Consider the following 8,253-nt stretch of genomic DNA (forward strand, 5'->3'; position numbering starts at 1 on the left):
TCTGGACGCCTCAAGAGCGATGCACACATCCTGATTCTCCGAATCTCTATCAGCTCTGATAAGCAGGACACGTACGATGCACAGTAAACACATAGCCCCACCAACGTTCTGATGCTTGCTTATCTGCTCTCATGAAGTGGGTTTAAGTTGTTTTGACTGTCTGACCCACCAGCAGAAATTGCAAATCTATGAGTTTGGAAACAAAGGTCGTAATGATGGCATATGACTCCCAGGTTTCGCACGGAAAAGGTGAACTCTGGCTGGGGAGAGCTCGTTTTTTGGGCCTTTAAAGGGGACATATCCCACCTCCTCATGTAATAGCCCCATGGTCAATACAAAACCCCGAAACCCTCTCACGTAAAGCAACCTCAGCAGTTTTACTCTTGGCATTTTCAGCACTCTGCCACTATAAGGAAATCAAGCTGTTGCTGGCCCCGCCTACTTATGCCATGTTTGGCTGCTGTGAGGCGAGGAGCTCCAATATGCAGGAGGGGCTTGTAGTAGAGCTGCTGTTCCTCCATCATCGAGAGTTGGTGGTAGTGGGGGTGGTGTGTGTGTGTGTGTGTGTGTGTGTGTGTGTGTGTGGGAGGGGGGTCTACACTAATATTCCTTATTGTGATGTCACAATAAGAGACTTTTTCAAGCTGCTCATAGAGACACATGCTTCTGCAACCAAACGCTGACAGAAGACAGATGGATATACTTTATTTGTGTTTTGAGTGTTAAAACATATGTTTATAGATGCCTATGGAAACACAAAAAAGTGAGATCTGCACGTGTTAGACCAGGTCAACGGACCGTTTAAGAATCAGCTGAAGATCCTGAGCTGTCCACCCGGTCTGATGCATCATCTCCCCTTATGCATCCTGACCCAGATACCTGTGTTAACTTGATTTTCTGAGACATGACCCACTTTTATAAACTGTGTGTTGAGACACCCTCACAGCAAGAAACAACGTGTGTGTTATCCGTTTTATTCTTACAGGGGACACAGAAACAGAGCATAAAAGGGAAAAGAGACTAATAGATGCTCCAGACGAGGGTCATTGCCCAGGTCCACGTTGCCGTTATTGAGCTATTAGTTCCACCACAGCTGCATTAGAAGCAGAGAAAATGAAGGCAAGGTGCAAAATCATTTTCCATTTCTGTGAACATGAGAAATGAGGCAGAGGAAGCAGAAAATGCAAAAGAAAGTGAAACGTGCCAGAGAGAGCGGAAATGTGAGAAAAACACGTTACAAAAGAGGTGAAGTTTTATGTGATTTTAGTTTGCATGGTTCCGATAGAAAACATGGTTTACATCTGTGTGCTTCATTAACTAACACTAAACGTCTAAGGCCTGGAATATACTTGCTGTTTAACGACACATACGCATGTTTAAAATGGCTGTCACACGTAATTTGCGTTGAAGTGTTGGTGCGCGTCCCTCAAAATAAACGCAATGCATCCGAACGCTGCAATATGTGACTAACCACTAGGTGGAGTTGACTAAACGAGCGAGACACTCACCACGGTGACTCGGTCTCTGGTTTAGAGGTCTTTCACACCGTCTACAATACCATGCTGCCTTTTTTTCTGCTGTGATTTCAGAATAAACCACTGATCTCTTCTATTGACGCCATGTTTGTTTTGGTTTTACCCGCAAACCCAGCTCTTTTCCCAGTCTGAGTTCTCCGCTATGCCCCCTAGTGGAACACTCCAATGCAGCGCAGCAGCACGTAAGTTAACAAAGACGCAGCTTGCTGCTTGCACCAACGCTAGGTTAAAAAGTATGCATCTTCCAGCCCTAAGTACGCATTCATGGAAAGGATTTAAATGTTGACTCTCACTGGGCTTATCTTTTGTGGGTGAGAAACTACAAAGGATGTGTAGAAATGACCAAATATCTCAGAACAAAATTACGAGGGTTCATGATTTCATCGTGTCCACGGCCTCTAAATTGTGCTGCGACAGCCGGTTCCCCCAGCACTAGAGAAGCTTCATCCCCACCAGGACATTAACAAAAGAAGAGAGATGCGTTCTCAAAAATAGCAGTTGCACCAATGGAAGTACTCTCAGCTGGCAAGTGCAAATGAGACGATGTTGAAAAGGACTGGGAACCAAATTCAGGAGGAAGGGAACAGTGGCCAACACGTTTTTACAACAAGTCTGATGCCAACTAGTTCACTACTCTGCTTTTATTTGGTAACGATTGAGACCATTCACCTCTGTAGACACTAGATATTACAGGTAAGCATTTCCAGTGTATTAGACGGTGAAGGGCAGCTTTTACTCCCAACAGCGTGTCTGTCAGTTGTGTAGCGGTGGTGTGTTCATCTGATGCAATAAAAGAATGCCTGAAGGTTATTTATGAGGCACGATTAAGGTTAATGATATAGAAGCACTGACATTGAACAAAAACAAGTACAACAGTGTTGCTGCCGCTGATGAATCACTCAGAAAACTGTTGAATGTGATCCGTGTGAGTGTGGAGTAGCTCTGCTGAACGTTTCTTTGTGAGAATCTCTTTGATGAGATAATAAAAAGAATACCTCAGCTGCTTCAGTCTGAGAGTGAAAGGCTGAATATGCAGGTGATTTATAAAGAGCACATGTGACTGGTCTACAAAATAAAAGCTGGGCTTTTTTCCTTTGCTGACTTGAGTTTCAGGCTTGATGTGTTTCATGCTGAAAGTCTGAAAGGTCTGAGTGAATCTGAAAAGCTATTTCACTGAAAGCTCCACGAGCTTTTGTCTTTTCCCACCTTGAAATGTGAGCTGCGTCAGAAACAGGAGCAGCAGAGAACAAGCAGAGTTAGCTAGCTGCTAAGGCTTTGCAATAAGAATATTTTACAGGAAATGTTGTGGCATCCTGCCTCGATGCAGCCCATCAGATGAACACACACTACAGCTTTTATTTTGTTGCCTTCTGTTTGATGCAAACTTCCTCTGCTCCTCAGGACTAAACTCATGTAGATCCTTTGGCAGCGGAAGCTGGCAGATGGAGGGCAAAACACACTGGTCAACTATACTTCTACTTGAAATTGTGACCTTGGTCCAGTGCATGGTATTGTGTTTAGCTACAATTTTCTGATCACTTTCTCTCTCGCAATGTTTTGGGTTCTTTATAACCAACATCTAAATATGTCTAAACATCATTCTGAACATTCAAATAAAATCATTTCATCTGGAGCTTTCAGATAAAATGGAAGTGACTTGATATGAACATTTAAATCAGTGTTTCTCGACTCTGTCCTAAATGTTTTCTATGTTGCCGTTTCCAACAGCATTGTGTCTCTGCTGCCACACACCTGACTTAAATGAATGAGCGATTAACAGCCTTCTGCAGCAGTTTGTCATCTGAAGGAGGCAATGCAGATATGTGAACCAGGTGTGCTGTAGCAGAGACGTGGAAAGCATGAAGGACAGGGTTGAGAAACACTGATTTAAATGAAAACCAGTTCCTGGCGAGAAGAGAATGCTAAAAACTGAGTGCAAAAATGAGCAGGACAGTTAGTGAAATGTGCAAAACAAACAAAAAGAAACCAACAATAGTTGCTCAACAGTGAAGGAACACAAGTCAACCCAGTTTACCATTATTGACACGTTTTCACACACATGACAGAAAAACCTTTTGATAATGATGTGAACTGTTGAACCACTGATTTCAAGAACTTTGCAGGTTGTCGTGTAACCTTTGGAGTGATTATGTCATTTGATTAAAAAAAAATCTAATGATAAAAGGTCCTCATCGAGCATCATCATCATCATGACTTAAACCAAATGCGAGCCACTGTTCTTTTAAACAGGATCACATGAGCTGAGATTACCTTGGAGATCCCATGATTGCCTCCTGTAGTTATCCAGGTGATTATTTAACCAAGCTCGGACTTCTAATCAGCATGAATTATATACGTTAATTGATTTCTATGTCTAAGTGGACTTTCCATTGCTTGTGACTGCGCTTGATAAGTCCACAAACCTTCTGACCATGCATCAAAACCGCTGATGAGTTTTGGTCAGCTGGGCCGCATTTGGGCTGCCCACCCCCTCATAGGCGGGCTAAGCTGAAGTGGTTCGGAGAACTCTGTGTTGTCCTTCCTAAGTGCAACCATTTAGTAAACAAAAGCAGGCGTGAGCAGGGTTTCTTTTGGAGAACATGACATGAAACCAAGCCCCCACAATGCGGGTCTGAAATTGTAACCAATGCGGAAGTGATATAACTTGCAGTTCCACCCTCATCCACTAGGGGCTGGTGTCAGAAGCGAGCAAATCCTCATTGACTCCCATGTTAAAAATACCAATTTCACAGCAGAAATAAACATGTTTACAGCCTGGTACCAAAATATGTTTTTGGTTTAAATGATCTAGTTAACACTCATGACAACTCTTTTTTTCTCACTCTTCTGTTTTAGTGTATTAAAAGCCTAAAATTCGGTATAATTAATGAGCATCAGACCCACGTGTCCACAGAGCTAGCTCTGTGGAAAGGCCTCAGTAGCCTCAGTCTGAGCCTCGACCTCGCCTTAAAACTGTTCCGCTATTTTTAGTCTCTGAAATTAGACCATTAGTTGTAGTGTTTGTGCGTTCTTTTTGGATATTATTTGTGCAATTGTTGGACAAAATGACGTGCTGTGGCATTAATTGCACTAACAGAGCGTCCAAAGAGTCTCCACTTCATTTTTTCGGTAAGTAAATGTCACGAACTCCTCCAGCTGACTGCATTCCATTCATTCCTGCCACTAACGTGGCGACTGACGTCATCACGCCGACACTACTTAAGGAAGTGCCAGCGTTTCATTCATTGCTCAGTCATCGTTCTCACCAGACTTTGCATCGAGTCTCCAGGCTTACCAGCCCTCTAAACCCTCAAGCTACACCTACAGGAAATAACCACGCCGGTTATCTCCGTCTCTCCGCGTCTGGGCAACAGAACTCTCAGTCACGCTTCAGATCTGCCAACGAACCTGACAGGATGACTGAGCCCAAAGTTGACCCAGCGGAGTTCGCGCGTCTGCGTGCCGAAGTGGCTCAACAGCGCGCAACCTTGGATCAGCATATGGCAGAAATGAACCAGCTCCGCGCCACAGCTGATCGCCAAGCAACTAAGATCGAGTCGCTCACCGAGCTAGTACTCCAGCTGACCACCGCTCTGCAACGTCAGACCGCAGCTGTTCCTGACAGGATGGAACCACGCCTCAGCCTTCCAGAGAAGTGGGACGGAACCAGGGGAACCCCGGAGGGCATGTTGGCGACCCTGGCCATGACTTTCGAGTGCCAACCGGCACGTTACCCCACATCCTGCTCTCGTGTCGCCCTGCTGACCTCACTGCTGACAGGTCGAGCCGGTGAATGGGCGGCGGCTCTTTACAATCAGAAATCTCCTGCCTGCAATGACTATGAGACTTTTGTAAAGGAGATGAAAAAGACTTTTGTGCACCCCAGCAGCGAGGTCTCGGACGAGACGCGGCTGCTTCAGCTTCGCCAGGGCTCCCAGACGGCGGCTCAGTACACCTCTCGCTTCCGGACGACAGCAGCTCGGTTGAGGTGGGATGACGCCGCCCTAAAGGCCGTTTACCTGGAGGGACTGTCACCGAGAATCCGGGAGGGCATGATCGGGCACGAGGTCCCAACCTCCCTGGACCTGGCAGTGGATCTGGCTCTCCAACTGGACCGCTGCATCCTGAACCGGCCGAGCACCATGTCAGCCCCCGTACACACCAGGACGTCACCCCGCCGGCCGGCTCACCAACTGACGGAGGAGCCGATGCAGCTGGGACATCTTCCCCCTGAGGAACGGGCACGGCGCTACCAGGAGGGAAGATGCGCTTACTGTGGGGATTTGGGTCACCACCGTGGCACGTGCCCAAAACGACCGGGAAAAGGTCCCTCCGGGTCGGAGTAGGAGCTGTCCCACCCGGAGTCTCCACCTTTCCGGCTCCACACCTAACCACTCTCCCGGTCTCCCTCCACCTGGACCAAGGCCCGACCAGACTGGAGGCACTTTTAGACACTGGGGCTGCGGAGTGTTTTATCGATCACGGACTGGTTACTCGGCTCAAGATACCCCTCACCGCCCTCGACCGACCCATTCCCGTGACCTCTGTGGACGGCCGGCCCATCATGCCGTACCCGCTCACCCACCGAACTCAGGGTCTCCACATGACTATTGACCAACACCGGGAGACCCTCCACTTCCTGGTCATCCAGGCTCCGGCCACGCCACTCATCCTGGGTCATTCCTGGTTCTGCCGCCATGAGCCTCACATCTCCTCGTCCACCAGTAAAGTCCTGGCCTGGGGCACGGGTTGCCATAACCACCGGGACTCCCCTGCACCTCGGACCAGAGCAGCCACTCCCACAGACGTAGACCTGACGCTCATCCCTCCTCAATACCACGACCTCGCTCAGGTCTTCGCTAAAGAACCCACTACCAGGTTACCTCCTCACCGACCCTACGACCTGGAGATCAGGCTCCAGCCCGGCACCACCCCCCCTCGGGGTCGCCTGTTCTCCCTCTCTCTGGCGGAAACCCGGGCTATGGACAATTATATAACTGATGCCCTGCAGAAGGGATTCATCAGACCCTCAACATCCCCCGGGGCCGCGGGGTTTTTCTTTGTTAAGAAGAAGGAGGGGGATCTCCGGCCCTGCATAGACTATCGAGGGTTAAATAAAACAACGATCAGGGACCGTCACCCTCTCCCTCTCATCGGCACCGCTCTGGACGCCATCACACAAGCCGCAGTGTTCACTAAACTGGATCTGCGCAGCGCCTATAACCTCATCCGTATTAAGGAAGGTGAGGAGTGGAAGACCGCTTTTATCACGCCCACTGGCCACTATGAATATTTGGTGATGCCTTTTGGACTCTGCAACAGCCCCGCCGTCTTCCAGCGGTTCATTACAGATGTGCTGAGAGACATGTTGGGCCGCTGGGTCTTTGTCTATCTAGATGACATCCTCATCTACTCCCGCACGGCCGAAGAGCACATCTGTCATGTTCGAGCGGTTCTGTCCCGCCTCCTGGACCATGGACTTTACTGCAAACTGGAGAAGTGTGCGTTTCACCAGGAGTCCACCTCCTTCCTGGGTTTTACCATCTCCTCCCAGGGCCTGAAGATGGACCCCCAGAAGGTTCAGGCCGTAGCTCAGTGGCCTCTACCCACGACCCTGAAGCAGCTGCAAAGCTTCCTGGGTTTCTCGAACTTTTACCGGAGGTTTATACGCAACTTCAGCTCCCTCGCAGCACCACTTCCATATCGCCTACCGGCCCGGCTCCAAGAACCTCAAGGCGGACGCTCTCTCTCGGCGTTTCGCACCAGATGCCGCCCCCCCGGAGCCTCGGACCATTCTGCCGACTCAACGCTTCCTGGCCTCCCTCCAATGGCCGTTGGAGCAGTCCATACAGGCGGCACTTCCTGGCGATCCAGCGCCGCCGGAGACCCCACCGAACCATCTCTACGTTCCCGCCTCCTGCCGGCAAGAGGCGCTCACGTGGGGGCATTGTTCGCGGCTCGCGGGACATCAAGGACAAGCCCGTACCCTCCAGTTCCTCCGTCAGGCTCTCTGGTGGCCGTCCATGAGGAAGGACGTCCGCGAGTTTACAGCTGCATGTGATGTGTGTGCTCGCTCCAAGTCCTCCAACCGACCCAGCGCTGGAGAGTTGCAGCCTCTCCCTGTGCCCAAACGGCCGTGGTCACACATCGGGCTGGACTTTGTCACGGGACTGCCGGTGGTCGACCACCTGGACACTATAATGACTATCACGGACCGTTTCTCCAAGGCCGTGCACTTAGTAGCCCTGGCCGGCCTCCCCACTGCCAAGAGAACGGCCGAACTGCTCCTGGAACAGGTGGTGCGGCTCCATGGTTTCCCTCAGGACGTGGTTTCCGACCGAGGACCCCAGTTCGTCTCACGCTTCTGGAAGGCGTTCTGTCGCCTGGTCGGTGCTTCCACCAGTCTGTCCTCTGGATACCACCCGCAGACAAACGGTCAGACAGAGAGAGCTAACCAGCAGCTTGGACGCTACCTGCGCTGCTTCGCTTCGTCCCAGCCGACCTCCTGGCCCCGCTTCCTCCTGTGGTCGGAGCTGTCACACAACCTCCAGACCTCCTCTGCCACGAGTCTGTCTCCCTTCGAGACCTGTTACGGTTATCAGCCTCCTCTGTTTGATCATCAGGTGCCCGAGGTGGAGGTCCCTGCTGCCCAGACGCTGGTCCGCCGCTGTCGGCTCGCCTGGATCCGGGCCTGTGCGGCCATCACCCGGGCCAACAC

This window comes from Nothobranchius furzeri, chromosome 16, assembly GCF_043380555.1.
Source record: "Nothobranchius furzeri strain GRZ-AD chromosome 16, NfurGRZ-RIMD1, whole genome shotgun sequence".
In the NCBI taxonomy this organism is placed as follows: domain Eukaryota; kingdom Metazoa; phylum Chordata; class Actinopteri; order Cyprinodontiformes; family Nothobranchiidae; genus Nothobranchius; species Nothobranchius furzeri.